General features: G+C 42.1%; 1 non-coding gene across 1 annotated transcript; it reads left to right on the top strand.

Moving 5' to 3' along the window:
• Positions 1 to 5,959: 5,959 nt before the first annotated feature.
• TRNAP-UGG lies at positions 5,960 to 6,044 on the top strand. Its single transcript has one exon. It is a non-coding gene; the product is annotated as a tRNA-Pro (tRNA).
• Positions 6,045 to 8,560: the final 2,516 nt, after the last annotated feature.

Raw genomic sequence — 8,560 nt, forward strand, 5'->3', positions numbered from 1 at the left:
GCTCGTGGGTTCGAGCCCCGCTATCAGGCTCTGTGCCAACAGCTCAGACCCTGGAGCCTGCTTTGGATTCTGTGTCTCCCTCTCTGCCCCTCCCCTGCTCACACTCTTCTCCCTCGAAAACAAATAAAGATTAAAAAAAAAAAAAAAAAAGACCTGAACTGAGATCAAGAGTTAGATCTTTAACTGACTGAGGTACCCAGGCACCCCTCTCTTTTATCCATTTTAAAATTGGGCTGTTTTCTTATAGAGTTTTTAAACTTCTCTATATATTCTGGATACAAGTCTTTTTTCAGACATGTGATTTGCAAATGTCTCCCAGTCTGTAGCTTGTCTTCTCATTCTCTCTTAACGGTGACTTTTAAAGAACAGAATTTCTCAATTTTGATCAGATCCAATTTACCTTTTTTTTCGCTCTTTTATGAATTATGCTTTTGGTATTTTTTTTTTAATTTTTTAAGTTTATTCATTTTTGAGAGAGAGAGAGAGAGAGTGTGAGCAGGGGAGGGGCAGAGAGAGGGAGACACAGAATCCAAAGCAGGCTCCAGGTTCTGAGCTCTGAGCTGTCAGCATGGAGCCTGACACAGGGCTCTAACTCGCGAATCGCAAGATCATGACCTGAGCTGATGTTGGACGTTTAACCAACTGAGCCATCCAGGCGCCCCTGCTTTTGGTATTATATCTAATAAATATTTGCTTAATTAACTCATGGCCACAAAGATTTCCTTCAGGATTCTAATAGTTTTATTTATTTATTAAAAAAATTTTTTTTTCAATGTTTATTTATTTTTGGGACAGAGAGAGACAGAGCACGAACGGGGGAGGGGCAGAGAGAGAGGGAGACACAGAATCGGAAACAGGCTCCAGGCTCCGAGCCATCAGCCCGGAGCCTGACGCGGGGCTCGAACTCACGGACCGCGAGATCGTGACCTGGCTGAAGTCGGACGCTTAACCGACTGCGCCACCCAGGCGCCCCTCTAATAGTTTTATTTTTAAAAATTTTGTTTTTTAAAATATTTATTTTGGGGAGAGCACAAGTGGGGGAGGGGCCGAAAGGAGGGGACAGAGGACCTGAAGTGGGCTCTGCGCTGACAGGCTGACAGCAGCAAGTCTGATGTGGGCTCAAATTCACGAACTGTGAGATCATGACGTGAACTGAAGTTGGATGCTCAATCGATTGAGACATCCACGTGCCCCTCTTCCATAGTTTTGTAAGTTTTTTTTTTTATAGTTAGGTCTCTGATCATTTTCTATTTTACTGTGGTATAATACACATAAGATGAAATTTACCATTAAAAATACTTTTTTTAAAGTTCACAGCAAAATTGTGCAGAAAAAAGGGATATCCCATATATCCCCCTTGTTCCCACTTAAGTACGGCCTCCCTCATTATCAATGTCTCCCACCAGAATGGTGTATTTGTTATACCTGATGAAACTACATTGATACTTCATGACCCGAGGTCCACAATTTACACTGGGGTTCACTCTAGTTATACATTCCATGGGTTTGGACAAAAATTTAATGGCATGTATCCATTATAGTATCATGTAGTAATTTCACTGCCCTAAAAATACCTTTGTGCACCACCTGTGCATCCCTCCTCCCTAATCCTTGGCAACCACGGATTTTTTCACCGTCTCCATAGTTTGGCTTTTACAAAATGTCAAACAGTTGGGATCAAACAACATGCAGCCTTTTCAGACTGGCCTCTTCCACTTAGGAAAATGCATTTAAGTTTCCTCCAGGTCTTTTCTTAATTTTATTTTAGAGAAAGAGGGAGAGAAAGTGGGGGAGAGGGGGAAGAGAGAGACAGAGAGAGACAGAGAGAGAGAGAGAGAGAGAGAGAGAGAGAGAGAGACAGAGAGACACAGAACCCTAATCAGGCTTCACACCCAGTGCAGAGCCCAAAAAGGGGCTTGATCCCACGACTCTGGGGTCATGACCCGAGCCGAAGAAATTAAGAGTCAGACACTCAATGGACTGAGCCACCCAGGGCACCCCTCCTCCATGTCTTTCCATGGCTTGGTGATTTTAGCACTGAATACTACTCCAGGGTCTGGATATACCAGTCTATTTATCCATTCACCTTACAAAGGACATGGTGGTTTCCAAGTTTTGGCAGTTACAAATAAAGTTACTATAAACATCCAAGTGCAAGTTTTTGTGTAGATGTAAATTTTCAACTCTTTCAGGTAAATACCAAGGAGTATGACTGCTGGCTGGCATGGTAAGAGTATGTTTAGTTTTGTGAGAAACCGCCCAAGTGTCTCTCAAAGTGGTTGTACTATTTTGCATTCCCACCATCAATGAGTAAGATTTCCTGTTAGTCTACACCCTTGCCAGCATTTGGTGGTGTCTGTTCCGGGTTTTGGTAATTCAAACCGGTGCATAGTGGTAATTTTTAACCATTTTTACATGCACAACTCAGTGGTATTTAAGTACGCCCACAATGTTGCAGAACCATTACAATCTACTTCCCAAACTTCTTTACCTAAAACTGAAACTGTGTAACCACGAGAAATGACTTTCCATTTCCCTGTGCCCCAGCCTCTGGTAATCTCCATTCCACTTTCTGCCTCTGTGAACTTGCCCACTCCAGATGCCTCACAGAAGTAGAATCATTCAATGTATACGCTTCCTTTGTCTGGCTCATTTACCGTGTTCTATCCATGTTGTAGAATGTATTAGAACCTTATTCCTTTTTAAGGCTGACCAGTATTGCATTTCATGTATACATCAGTTTGTCTATCCAGTTCTCTGCTGATGGACACTTGGGTTGCTTCCATCTTTTGGCTCTTGTGAACAAGGCTGCAATGAACACTGGTGTACAGGTTATCAGCTTAAGTCCCTGTTTTCTTTCTATTATTGAAGTGTAGTTGACACACAATGCTATGTTAGTTTCAGATGTACAACACAGCGATTCCACAACTCAACACAGTTATGCTGTACTCACACGCGTAGCTACATCTGTCACCATACAACACTCTTACAATACCATTGACTACATTCTCCACGTGGTACCTTCTGTCCTGTGTTAAGTTCCTGTTTTCAGTTCTTCTGGGCATGTTAACAGATGGAACCGATGGGTAACATGCTAATTCTGTTTAGCTTTTGGAGGAACCACCAAGTTATCCACAGCAGCCACACCATTTTACACTCCTACCAGCAATGTACAAGGATTTCAATCTCCCCACATCCTCATCAACATTTATTTTCTATTTCATAATAGCCGTGCTAATGGGTGTTAAGTGGTACCTCACTGTGGTTTCGATGTGCACTACCTTAATGGTTAATGTTTTATGTGCCTGTTGGTCATTTGGATATCTTTGGGAAAATATCTTCAAGTTCCTTTGACCATTTTAAAATCAAGTTTTGTTGTTGGGTTTTAGTTCTTCATAAATTCTAGGTATTAACTCTTTATCAAGCAGAATTTGCAAATATTTTCTCCCACTCTGTGGACTGCCTTTCATCCTGATAGTGTCCGATGATGCATGAACAATTTGTACTCCGTAATTTGGCTGAATGTCTGTTCTAGTAGCTCTCGTATGGAGTCTTTGGGTTTTTCTATATACAGGATCATGTCTATGAATAGAGATTTTATTTCTTTCTGCCTTTCAAGACTGGATGCCTTTTATTTCTTTTTCTTGTCCAACTACTTTGGCTCAAACTTTTAGTACTATGTTGAAAGAGAACTTCCTTGTCTTTTTCCTGATCTTGGGGGGGGGTACTTTGTTTTTCATCACTAAGCACATTAGCCGTCAGGTTTTCACAAATGCCCTTATCAATATCAAGTAAGTTCCTTTTGTTCCTACTTTTCCAGTATTTTATCATGAGAGGGCACTTGGTTTTGTCAAATGCCTTTTCTGCATCAATTGAGCTGATGAATTTTTCCTTTGTTCTATTAATGTGGTATATTACACGTTTTTTAAAACTTAATGTTTATTTTCGAGAGAGAGAGAGAGAGAGAGCGCGCGCGCGTGCGCTCACACGAGTGGGGGAGGGGCAGAAAGCGGGAGACACAGAATCCTAAGCAGGCCCAGGCTCTGAGTTGTCACCACAGAGCCTGATGCGGGGCCTCAAACCCACAAACCGTGAGATCATAACCTGAGCCGAAGTTGTACGCTCAATAGACTGAGCCACCCAGGCCCCTCTACACAGATTTCCTTATGTTCAATCACCCTTCTTGCATTTCTGCAATAAATGCATTTGGTCATGGTGCAGAATCCTTGTAATAAGCTGTTGGATTTCATTTGCTTGTATTTTACTGATGATATATGAAGATCTACCTTTTCGTTCACTGAAAGTTTGTTTCATGCAATAATGTTACAGTAGGTGCTTTACAGGTTTTGTTATCGGTTGGCATCTGTCAATAGCCTTTTCCCTTGAAAACTGGTCATATGATGAATAATTCTAGATTGCATCCAGAACATTTTTTATTATGTTGTGAGACTAGATTCTGTTAAAATCCCCTCATGAATTTTTAGCAGGCAATTGAATCTGTCAGAAAGGCAGGGTTCTTTCGAAGTTTTAACTGCTGGTGCCACTACTACAGATGACAGGGGCACCTTTAGGCCAAAACAGGAAGAGAAGAATAAAATGGGGGTGCCTGGGTGGCTCAGTCGGTTAAGCATCTTACTTCAGCTCAGGTCATGATCTCGCGATTTGTGAGTTTGAGCCCCGCATCAGGTTCTGTGCTGACAGCTCAGAGCCTGGAGCCTCCTTCGAATTCTGTGTCTCCCTCTCTCTCTGCCCCTCTGCCACTCACACTCTCTCCCTCTCTCTCAAAAATGAATAAACGTTAAAAAAAAAAAAAAAAGAAGAAGAAAATGGGACCACTGTCCCCTTTTCCTGGTTCCTCTACCTTAGAAGTTTTAGCTACCAGAGCCAAACTGCCACAGCCTTGCAACTTTTATTTGTGCTTGTAGGAAGGCCAGAGGAAGGAAAAAAGAAAAAAGAAATGGGATTTTGTTATGTTTTCTAGTCACAGGTTGCCTTTTCCTGGTTCTGTGGCCACAGCTAAGATGGGTCCCTTTGGGGTTTCTGTAGCCTGAGCTCAGAGGCAAAAGCCACGAAAAAGGGAAAACACCAGGAAATTCACCTCTGTATGCAATACTTAAGTTTTGACTCCCCTCCCCGATCCACCTGCTTTTATCTTTTAGAGTCCTTAAGTAACTCTTTTTGTATTTTTTCCCCATTTTTAGTTGTAATCAGTGGGAGATTGGGTCTAGCGGGTTTAGCTCTTGACTAGCATCAGAAGCTGGGAAGCAAACTTTGGAGAACTCAGGAGCCTGTGCTTTCACACAATTTCACAAGTCTATACTGTTGTTTTCCATCTAACTCTGCCCAAACTGATGGAACAGTGGAGAATGCATGAATTTCATCTCACTTTTACCACGACAGCAATCTCCAGCTCCATGTGCTTAAGTTCATATACAAAGTTAGTTTTGTGAATCTATGAAACTGGGTTTAGTATTCAAAAATGGCTTCATTTTTACTCTATCCAGATTTGAACATGTTTTTGAGATGATTTTTTCAAGTTTAACACAGAAATTTTCTATCCTCTAAATCTGTTCAAACTCCTTGGAAGTTAGTTTTGAAAACTCCTGAATCTGATCTTGTTTTCCTAAAAGACTATTGTTAATGGCGTGATTTGTACAATTAAGTGACCTTGAGAGATCAATTTTGTGAACTTTTGAATCTGAGCTCATTTATACAATAATTACTAGACTTCAGATATTAATTACTGGTCAAACTCCTGTTGGGAAGTTACTTCAGAGTCTGTTTTCCAAACACTATCTTTTTTCAATTAAATGTATTTAAACATGGCTGGGAAGATACTTTCAAGATTTTGTGCCTCTGAGGCTTTTTTTTTTTTTTTTTTTACAAAAACTGCTATATTTCATCTGAAGTGCTCAAATTCAATTAGGTTTCTTTTGAAAATTATTTATAAATCTTGGAGGCCTGGGTGGCTCAGTTGGTTGAGCATCTGACTTGGGTTCAGGTCATGATCTCACAGTTCGTGGGTTCAAGCCCCACATTGGGCTCTGTGCTGACACCTCAGAGCCTGGAGCCTGCTTCGGATTCTGTGTCTCCGTCTCTCTGCCCCTCCCCCACTCACGATCCCATGATCTCTCTCTCTCTCTCTCTCTCTCAAAAATAAACATTGAAAATAATTTTTTTTTGGAAATTCTTTGTAAATATGAAATGTTCTGTTTTGCTTACAAAAAGCTACTGTTTCAGGTATTTTTAAAAAACACTTTGAAAATTTTCTTTTGAGAAAAACTTGTGGATTTGAGTTTCTCACAGAAACTGAAGGGTGTCCTTTGGGAGAGGTCATTTCTTTTTCTTCTCTCCAAATGCCAGAGCTGAGGTAAAACAATGCGCAACATTTTATAGGCCTCAGTCAGTCATGCTCTGCCATACAATTCTAGGGGGCACCAATCACTTTGTATCTAGGGCAGTGATTGGGGCAAACGTAGTCTGTGGATTCTTTTTGTACAACCAGCCAAGGATGGATTTTAAATTCTAAAGAGTTGCTAAAAAGCAGCAAGGCTGTATGTGACAGGTCATATGTGGCTTGCAAAGCTGAAATCATCAAGCCCTGGATAGAAAAGGCTTTGACAACAATGTTTGATGGTTACCACTCATAGACTAGAAGATGAAAGGTACCCCTTGGAACCAAGCATGTAATGAATGGCTCCACCTTTTGCTAAGGAATGCTAAAACGACCACATTCAGCACAAGGCAGCATAGCCCAGAGATGCATAGGCTCTTCAGCCTTTCCGTTGCCTCTCCTCCCTGGTTCCACCTCTGGGGCCACTCTTCTCTCTGGCTTCCCCTTCATCTATCACTCCTATCCTGATAGTTCAGTCTTTAGCCCTACCCTCTATGCTGCGCATTCCAGAAACATAATTAGCACTAAGTACAATGGTTAAAAGCCAGGCTCACACAATCAGGTTACCTTGTTGTGCATCTGTTTCCCTCACTTCCTAGTTATGGGATCTCACTTAACCTGTTTTGGCCCTGTTTCCCCTTCTATAAAATGGAAATAACAGAATTATTCTAAAAGGACTAAACGAAATGAGGCACGTAAAACACCAGCACAGAAGCAGTCAATAATGTTGTCTCCGACAAATGTTACCCACGGCCCACACTTCTGATAAGCATTTACAAAGCACTCACTTCCGTATCTCTTCTCCTTCTGCAATAGACTAATAATTATCCCCCAGTGTCCACTTTCTCCTTTTAGTAATAGAAGCCCTCTCCCCAAGTAAGTAATAGAACCCTCCTAGGTTGGAATGAGCCCACAACCATTCAGCCATAGGGATTTTAGTTTTCCACACAGGGACAGAATAAGAATGTGAGACTTAAGTTCTAGCCAAAGGGTTGAGTGCAATATCCAGGCCCACTACTTCGTCTTCTCCCCTCTGCTGGTTTGAACAAAGATGTGGGGCTGGCGTTGCAATATGACAGTGGGACTCTGGGTCCCTAGATAATCTTGTGAAACACAGCTGCTTAACCCCAAGCCTGGACCACTCACCTACCTCTGTGCATGGGAAGTAAACTACTCTGTTTGAATCAGTTTTGGAATCCCTTTGTTATAGCAGCTTAGCTCACAGTCTAATTAATATGCAATCCAACCTCTTAATATCCAACTGCTTTATGTTCCAAATGTGTCTCAAACACAACATTTTAACATCTAACCACATTCAGCCCACTTTACATACCCTGCTGTTTGTATACCCCTGAACACAAAGAATTCCCTAAGTACTTCTTGTTAATGGCCTTTTTAGATCTATTTATTCCCAGCCAGGAGGACCTTTCATTCCTGACCCCTACGACTCCCACTCTCAGCAGGTCACAGAAACCCCAGCTTGTTCCGTACTTCCCTCCTCAGCCCCTCCCTCAGCTCAGATCCCAAACACTCTGGCTACAGACGCTTTTTACTTTTTGATTGGCTCTCTGGTCTCCAATTCCAGTCTATAATGCTGCTCCATTACCTTCTTAAGAGCGGGTCCATTCATGTATTTTGTTTCCAAAAGTCCAAAGCATTCAGTCCCCACCAGGTGGAGTCCCATCCTATCTCCTGCACATATCCATGCACACTTTATGCCAACCACACTGTTCCTGTGCTCCTCCCAATTCTTTGCACTTGCTCCTTCTCCTTTCCCTCCATCAGTGCTTCTCAAATGTGGGGGAGGAGCACTAAACAGAATTTTCAGATTTCCTGTGGACCGATACTTTTGAAAACCCAATACAAATAAATTAGAAAAACAATCACCTGTTTAGATGTCACAGAGGTGGCATGTTTCTCCGTGCAGACTCTTAATTACAATCCCTGTCTCATCGCAGACAGGTTAACTGCGGACCCACACTGGTCCCAAGACCATACTTCATACAGGTCTACGCTAACTCTCCCTTTTCCCTGCCTGGGGAACCACCACCCAACCCCCACCAAGGTCCAACCATCACTACATCCTATTCGGCACACCCACTGCCTTTCATACCCCCGTTAGAACTTATCACATGGGCATCTGGGTGGCTCGGTTGGTTAAGCCTC

Source organism: Lynx canadensis, chromosome E3 (genome assembly GCF_007474595.2).
Source record: "Lynx canadensis isolate LIC74 chromosome E3, mLynCan4.pri.v2, whole genome shotgun sequence".
NCBI lineage: Eukaryota > Metazoa > Chordata > Mammalia > Carnivora > Felidae > Lynx > Lynx canadensis.